Here is a 9,627-nt window from a genome sequence, read left to right on the forward strand (position 1 = left end):
CCTCGACATTGAACACCCTGCCCTTTATTATATCTATTACACTGCACCTACTCCAACCTTAAGGAACACATACATGTTTACCACTTCACACTTCACTCCACTCAGAAGCCTGATCTCCGCATCTTAACTTGAAATGTTGAAATAGAAATCGAATATGTTAATAAATAGACACATAGGGTTGTGAATAAAAACAACACATGTTTACCGTTATTTGTTTATAAATCTTCCAAACATCTGAAACATCAATATCATCCTGCACATATTCTGACTCCAAAATCTCTCAGTATCATTACATTGACAAGATCATCACTGCCAGTTGAATACAGATTCACTATTCAAATTCAAGATCCTATTCTTCACACTATAGTATAAACCATTAATATGGCTTCATAAGGGAAGCTTAATATTAAAAATTCATTATTTTGGTAGGACAGACAAATACATCTTCCAGTAGATCTTTGAGAAGATGTTATCTTTTTTAATAAATATTAGGCACCCCACAGCGGTGATAAAAAAGCTGCACTTCCTCATACATATTAGGAGGATTGATCTTCAAGGTATGGGTGGGTGGGAGACCACAGCTCTGGTGAGTGGGATTTGAATGTTGTATCATGAAGATTACGGATGAGTAAACAAAGCTCACTGATCTTCATCATACCCATTACCATTCAGTGTCTGAATTTACCTTTTTCCGTGAGAACCCACACCTGCAATCCTTCTCTCTATGCACTACAGTTAAATGCATGTTCACCTATGCAGACTCCAGGCACTGCCCATGAATTACTTAAAATAGGGGTCTCCAAACCGGTCCTGGAGGGCCGGATCCATGCCAGATTTTCTGGATATCCCCATTGAGACAATTACAACAAGTATCAGAGGGTCTTCAGTAAAGAGAAGAGTTCAAAGGTATTGGATACCCACCCAACAGTCCACAGCCCCTTAGCTAACTAGAGAACAGCATGGTGTACACAAAACATCTCAAGTGGATGAGGAAAATACCCATCAGTCACCACTCGGATCCGCCCTTCATAATTTGGGATTTGTCCGGACCACCCGTCTGAGAATGTTTGTATTGCAGCCAAAAAGAGACCTGGTGGTTAAGAAGTCTCCTTTGCTGTGCCAATTACAGTGTGGTCTACCACTCAATTTTGATGAGTGGAGAGAGATCATGGGACTGGGGTGTGCAGTGCAAATAACTGTGAGTGAAGAACAAAGAAACCAAAAAGTGTGCTAAAATTGGTTTAGAGAGCACAGAACAACCTTTATTCAGTGGATGCTCACTATACCAAGATTAAAAGGTATTTCCTGAGGCAGTCAAGTTAGGTAGACCGTCTAAGGTGAAGTCAGGTCGACATGTTTCAGCAATGTTGGACTATTGCGTCCTTGCTTTCATCAGGACCAAGTAAATAAAGCTGGTGCTACTGCACGGAAGTGAAGAAATAAAAAGTGACAACAAGAAATGTGGGGAAAACAAGTGCAAAAAGTCACCTGTAGGATCCAAATGCCATTACAGTTAGTGTTGTTCACTTAATCTGTAAGGTAGGACAGCCTCACCCCACCTGGCAGTGGCTCAGGGGAAGAGTGAAGCACCGCTCTGTTCGTCGGTGCTCCTAGCCGGCTACGGAGCACCGACGGACAGAAACCCCTACCGATACCCCATCCCTGGGTGGGACTAAATTCCCCCTTTTAATTTTTGCTGATGACACGCTCATATTGGCTAAAACACAGAAGGGTCTGCAGGTAGCTATAGACAAATTTGTGGATTTCTGCAATGAGAACGATTTAGAAATTAACATCAACAAAACCAAATTTATGGTCTTCACAAAGAAAAAACCACAGCGGGGCAATGTTACGATGAACGGGTCTAGTCTGGAACAGGTTGAAGTTTTGACCTATCTTGGTGTGACAATGGACTATAGATTACGCTGGAAAGAGCAAATAGCGGCGCTTAGCTTGAAATTTACGCGTCTGTCCGGTTGTCTGGTGAAGGAGCAGCGTAGTTCTCTGACCAAAAGGGTATTGCCCGCTCTTAAAATATATAGTGCAAAAATCAGCTCTGCCATATTATACGGGGCTGATATATGGGGTTTTGTGGACCTGGCTGTCCTTGATAGGATACAGAACAAATTTTTCCGAAACCTAGTCAGTCTTCCTCCATCAACACCCGCTCTACCACTATTGATGGATATGGGGTTCCATTCAATTAAACATCAAGCCCAGTACAGGATGGTGGCGTTATGGAGACGCATATGGTCCACACCGGAACTTGCCATGTTTGCCCAAGAGCTTCAGGATGTTAGATCACAACAGGGGGCAGGTGAAATTCCATGGTTTAAGTCAATTAGAAACACTCTTATCGGAATGGGCCTCCCCCAGTTGTGGTTTGAGCCGGGCTCTCACATCTTTCCCTCTAAGAAAGATTTTAAATCTCTCTTCTGGTCTATGGTTAAAGATGAACACGTTGCTCTTTCAGAGAAACCGAACCTGACCGGTCTGTTTCTGCTACATAAAATAGTCCCTCATACCGAGTGCTTTTGGGATGTACAAAACCTTAGATAGGAAACTTTACTTTCAGTTCCGTCTAGGTACATTGCCATTACGGGCCTTCACCAGTGGTTGGCAGAAGCCGGCGACTTCACTTTGTCCATGTTGTACTAACCATAAAGAAACAATAGGTAATTTCTTGTTTGTTTGTAATGCTTACCGTGAACCACGCCACAAGTGGCTAAAGCCTATATGCTATAGATTAAAGACCCGGTCGAGCAGTGAAGCCTTGCTCATTCTAAGAACTAACACCTCTGAATGTCTTTCCATTGGATTGGCCAAATTCCTTGGATGGGCTTGGTTATTAAGGTCTAAGACAGTTTGTAACATACCGTCATGAAAAACCCATATAGTACGTTACTTTACTAGATTGTGTCTCCGACCAGTATTGATGTTGTGTCTTTTTATATGCATTTGTTCAATAATAATCTTCTCTTGTCGTCTTTATGCACATATTTAATTGAGGTTTTAATCAATTCTTAATTCTTTTTGTTCTATTGTTCTTTACGCTTAATTTTCATATAATGTCATTGATTATGTAATATTGTTATTATTCATATGTATGTAAATATTTTGTCTTTTATGAAGAATATTCGAAATAAAGACGTTAAAAACTGAACTGAACTGTAGAAATGTTTACACAGAACCTTTGAGCTGGACAGCATTTACACTGAATGAGCGAACACTGGACAAAATGAATAGCTCAACCATTTTATTGACACATTTAATATATTCATACATATACACTAGTACAACTGTGTAGTGCACTCCTAAAATATGAGACCCTGACCTATGTGTCTAACATACGGATGTATGCTTTACTAAAATCCCTCTCTTGGATTATCTAACCCCATTAACTGATGGGTAAGAATGTAAGACCCTGCCTTGGTCACAAACTGGACGACCCTCACGGTAATGTCGGTCAGCTGCTAGGTTAAAGCTTCCGCATAAATGGACCCCTTGAAGTCAGCAGAAGTGTATCTTCTGATTATGTTAGGTAACAAAACACTATATATAAAATGGTATCCTTGCGTTGGGCCGAGATTGTATTCAGCCTACCAAGGTTTGCATTTCACAGATCGCTGTGTTGCCATATGGATGCAATAATAATGCACATTTGTGTCATCCACCTCAGCACCGTGTCTAATGTCTATATAGTGTGAAAGTGTGCTCTCAAAGTATTCTGTGTCATCAATGCCAGTGTTTCCTAGAAACTAGCCTAAGAGTTATGAATTTAAATGTGTGCCAAAGAATGACGTGACAAAGAGAAGGCATCCTTAGAAAACAACAGTGTGCATGGAAAAATGGCACTAATTCTTACGGGCCTAACTTGGGCACAACTCCGTAAGTGATGCATTTTCTATATTGTCTAGAATTACATAGTTCAGTTTTCCTTGGCACAAGGGACTCAGCTAACATACCAACCGGAGTCAAACAACATTTGCATTACAACCATCCCACAACACATTGAGCAATAGCTGCAAGAGATGGGTCTCAGGTACAATAAATCCCTTGCGATTTTACACGGATATTTTTTGGAACCTCAAATACTCTTTCTTTAAAGAAAAATACACTAAAGAACACTAGAACATAAAAAAGATACATTTAAGGAAGTGCTTTTAAGCCAAAACTCTAGAGAGTGAAAACATTATGAATTGTAACTACAATGAAAACAAATAAAATGAATAGCAGCAACTTTTATCAAAAGTGTGAACAAGAGGAAATACAACACATGGTTGCTGTTATTACCACTCAGCAATTCTACATCCATTCTGCTACTTCTAAACAATAAACTAATCCTAACACACAGAAGAAATTAAAAACCAATTACGAATTTCAGAGATGGTTCACCCGATCATATCTTTTTAAACACCAGGATTTGTGTTTGATATAATAGAACAAACGTCTGTTCTTGTTGTATCAGGAAAGCTGCACTGATACATTCAGCCAGGGAAGAGCCAAAAGGGAAGTGGCTTCCCAGTAGCCTTAAATTAGAATCTGTGATATCATTCTGCATTGCATGTTCTGCTGACGCTTGGCATAAAGGCCTACTTTCTAACCATTTACGTCAGACTTAAGCTTTCATATCGTTATTTAACTCTTGTAAAAACTATCAGAATAAACAATGAACAGACAATGGTGTGATATCCTTTCACTTACATAGTGCGAGACGGTGTTCTTTCAAACAACAACAATGAATGAGACATACAGGGCCTGATTAACAAAGGTAAAGTTGGACCAAAAGTCACCCTTTGCTACTTTCCAGTATTCACAAAGGTACATTTCGAACAAAAGTCTCTCTTTAATAATTTTTGGTGTTCACAAAGGTTGAGGTTAGACTAACAAGTATAACTTTACTACTGTTCAGTAGTCACAAAGGTAAAGTTAGGCAAAGTCTAACTTTACTAGTAGTAACTTATTTTTGTGAATATCGAAAAGCAGTAAAGTTAGACTTTTGGTCCAAGTTATGCTCTTGGGCTAAAATTACCCTTGTGAATACCAAAAAGTATTAAAATTAGACTTTTGGTCTAACTTTACCTTTGTGAATCATTCCCCAAGTTATCATTCTCCTACCAAATGTTTGAGAAATCAAAAAGCAGTCAGCACTTAGATTAAACGCTGGAAATATATTCAAGCAATGCTTGATTATCACTTTGTAGAAATAATTATTTAAATTACATGTGCAATCTATTAATCGCACTCATTAACTAATTTTTGATTGATTAGTATATGTAGCTCAAGATAGGGAATGCCCTGGAGAGAAAATACATATTATTCATGACATGATTTCCATGTTGTGGATAGCTAATCAAGAGGGGCCTTTTGGCAGCACCATCACATGCTACTTCCTATTCTGTTTCTTATATATTTTTTTTAACTCATTTTCAGGATGCAGGGACAATGCCATTGAGTCCTGCAATCGCTTCATTAACATACTGTTCACGTTGTGGCCTGCCAACCAGGATTGATTAATACCCTTTAAATTGGCCAATCAGTGCATATGTTATGTTATGTTATGTTATGTTATGTTATGTTATTAAATTATTTATTGAGCGCACTATCACTGATTAGTTTCTTGGCGCTAAGGTCAACAGTAACAAAGTCAGGGTGAAGGGTGGAGAGTTAATTAACATGCTTGTCTAAATAGCCAGGTCTTCAACGCTTTCAGGAAAGATAAAAGATCTTGGCAATACCGGATCTCCAGAGGAAAGGTATTCCACAAGCAAGGGGCAAGTGTTGCAAACCTACGTCCACCAGCACGTTTCAGTTTGAAAGGGAGAGTCTGGAGAAGGCCTTGGTGGAGTGAGCGGAGGTTGCGAGGGGGAACGTATCTAGTGATTAGTTGGTTGATGAATTTAGGGCTTTTGCCATGCAGCGACTTAAAAATCATGCAACCCACTTTAAAGGCACACCGTTGCGTGACTGGCAGCCAGTGCAGTTTGATAAGTAGGGGAGTGGCTGCATGCCACCTTGGTTGCTTTAAGATCAGCCTAGCGGCATAGTTCTGCACCATCTGGAGACGCTTGAGTAGATAGTTTGGAAGACCCAGGTAGATGGCATTTGCGTAGTCCAGATGGGACAGAACAGTGGCGATCACACCTGGGTGATTGCTTCTGACGTTAAAAGTCGCCGGACCTTCCTAATTTTTTTTAGCTGAAAGAAGCATTTGGAAACCACCTGACCCACTTGTGCTTTTAGTGAGAGGTCACTGTCCACGACGACTCCAAGCGTTTTGGCTGATGGTGATGGTAGCGGAGCTTGACCCAGGTCTGGCGGCCAGTAGTGGGGGCCCCAATGCCTGGCGCTGTCCCCAGTCAGTACCAGTTCGGTTTTACCTGGATTTAATTTCAGCTGGTTTTGATCCATCCAGGATTTAATAAACCTCATGGTTGACTGGAAATGGCTAATGGAATTTATAGAGTTGTTGATGGTAAAGAGTAGCTGCAAATCGTCAGCATAATTGAAGACTCTCACCTGTTTGTCTCTGAGGGTTTGTATGAGAGGGAGTATATATATATTAAAAAGGTGAGGAGACAGGGAGGAGCCCTGTGGCACTCCACATAAGATGGGCTGTTTAACACCGGTTAGGTCTCCCAGGCGCACCGCTTGAGAGCGGTCCTCCAAGAAGGACCTCAGTCAGCATGCCGCCGTGTCCCGTATGCCGGCCTGTCCGACACGGTCGATCAAGATGTTGTGGTCGACCGTGTCCAACGCGGCCGACAAATGTAGGAGCACCAGGGCCTGGGGGGAGCGTCTATCTGCACAGTCTCGAAGTGTATCCAGCACTGTGGTGACCACTGCCTCTGTTGAGTGTGCTGGCCGGAATCCAGCCTGATGGGGGTCAAAACAGGAGGACTCCTCCAGGAAATTAGAGAGGCTTTTCGCCACGTGTGCCTCCAGGACTTTTGCCAAGTAAGGCAGTAAGGAGATGGGCCGGTAATTTGCCTTACATGCCGGGTCAGCCCCTGGTTTTTTTAATAGAGGTATGACCGTGGCTTCTTTGAAGGCAGACAGGACTATGCCCCAGGTAAGGGAGTCATTTAAAAGTGCAAGGGCAGGGGATGGGTAGGTAGAGAAGCACTCTTTAAAAATGCAGGGGGGGGCAGATGTACAGTGGGGAGCCGGATTTGACTCTTGTCATTAGTTCCAGGAGCTGGACCTGAGTTATAGGCTGAAAGTTGGTAAGGATGGCAGTACTGGTCTTAATTGCCATACCGGTCGTGATTGGAGTCATAGATTGGGGAATGCTAGTTTTTATATCTGCGATTTTATCAATAAAGTAGGTGTTACGTGAATCAAACAGGCACTGGGTAGGAATTACTTTAGGTTGGACATTCTCTAGATTCGTCAGTTCGTTAAAAACTGAAAAAATATCCTTAGATTTGTTTGAGGAGTCTAGGATTCGAGAAGAAATGTACTCTGCCTTTGCTGCGGAGATAGCATTCATATATTCCTTTCTCGCCCTGATATATTTAATTTTTTCCTCAGGATCATATTTGCGACGCCAAAGGCGTTCAAGGTGCCAAAGGGCCAGTTTCCTATTTTTCAGGTCAGAGGAGAACCATCTTTTGGCATCCGTACGCCTTGCCAGTCTAATTCTTTTATACGGGGCATAGAGATTACTAGCCACTTGTAGCCAGCCAGTGAGAGTGGATACTGACATGTTTATATCGTTGTCCAAAGAAGGGATGGCATTAGCTAGTGACTGTAAAAAAGCGGATTTATCCATTGCATTTCAATTTCTAGCTGACCTGCCGGCGACTGGCACCGTGGTCCTAATGGGGGTGATACAAACCTTAAATTTAAGAATTAGGTGGTCTGAACAGAGGCATGGCAAGGTTATTGAGGTGGTTACACATGTGGTATTGGACCACACATGGTCTAATATGTGACCTTTGCAGTGAGAGGGGGAGAGCACTAGTTGGTTAAAATTTAGATTAGACAGAAGATCAGTCAGTTCTGCTGATTGAGGGCCCTCTGAAGGATCTATGTGGCAGTAATTAAAATCACCTACTAAAAGGACCCTGGCATGATCAAGGGCCAAGTTAGCAACTTGATCACTTAGGGCCATGGGAAACGCTGGCATCAAGGTGGGCGGTCTGTATAAGAGGACACATGCTATAGTCATGTGAGGAGTAGCAATTTTTAGTACTAGGTTATCTGTGTTGGCTAACGTTAAGCAGGTGAGAGTGGTAACATCCCGACCAGAGTGGAAAATTGCCGCGACTCCACCTCCTCCTTTCCTAGCGACACGGTCTGCCTGAATAATATGGTAGTTCGGTGGCAGGGCTGCAATTATGTCTGGTGCGTAGGTAGGAGTCAGCCATGTTTCTGCCAATAGGAGAATATCAGGTTTCTCCGTGTCTAGTAACAGAAAAATATCCATCTGATGCTTGACAAGGGAACATGTGTTTAAGTATAAAATGGTAAGCGACTGGGGGGGGTAGATCAGACGGTGCCTGACTATCTGCACGGGTGGTCAGGTGACAGCCCTGACTCAGAATACCATGCTTACAGAGCCGATGAAGTGTATCTTTTGACAAGTATAGGTGGGCTTTTTTATTATTGCACTCCAAGAGATCGACCCTGGAGTAGTGAATGGGTCGGGCGGTATGGTATGCCCCTAGTCCCGTCCGGTCGCGGATGAGCGCAGACGGGCTTGTCTTTGGCGCGTCTTCAGCGCGCCGTCGACGCGCCCGCTGAGCTCGTCCGCTGCGCTTCCGGGGAGGGGGTTTCATTTAATGACCGTAGAGGTGGGAGGGGCCGAGCACTGTGCCGCTCGCCTGCTCCTCACCTAAAATGGTGTCTTGCACTCTAACCTCAGCAGCGCCTAATCGGCTGCAATGAGGCGAGCAAGATTTGTGGGCGGGTGCCGAAGCAGATAGAGTGTGTGCCCAGAGAGTGAGCGATCGGTAAGTGGGGCAGAAATAAACTTTTAAAACGTAGTCTTTTAAATCTATACAGGGTAGACAGTTACACAATAAAATAAATCTTTCCAAGCAGCAATTTTTAAAACAGTTAGTCCGCTCTCACACGCAGCAGTCCCGGCTTCCGCCTCAGGACCCAACACCCGCGAGCACACTGACAATCAATGAGCGTGATGGTGATTGCTGTTTTCAAATGGTCAGAGGTGGGAGGGGCCGAGCACTGTGCTGCTCACCTGCTCCTCACCTAAGATGGTGTCTTGCACTCTAACCTCAGCAGCGCCTAATCGGCTGCAATGAGGCGAGCAAGATTTGTGGGCGGGTGCCGAAGCAGATAGAGTGTGTGCCCAGAGAGTGAGCGATCGGTAAGTGGGGCAGAAATAAACTTTTAAAACGTAGTCTTTTAAAAGCTATACAGGGTAGACAGTTACACAATAAAATAAATCTTTCCAAGCAGCAATTTTTAAAACAGTTAGTCCGCTCTCACACGCAGCAGTCGCGGCTTCCGCCTCAGGACCCAAGACTCGCTAGCACACTGACAATTGCATATTTCTCCAGCAATCCTGATACATTATTATCCCCTTCATGTTGAATCAGAACTTCTTCACTAATTTCTCGAAAAATGGCAATGCAGATTTACAACAAATCTTAAAAAGTA

Source organism: Lissotriton vulgaris, chromosome 7 (assembly GCF_964263255.1).
Source record: "Lissotriton vulgaris chromosome 7, aLisVul1.2, whole genome shotgun sequence".
Lineage (NCBI taxonomy): Eukaryota > Metazoa > Chordata > Amphibia > Caudata > Salamandridae > Lissotriton > Lissotriton vulgaris.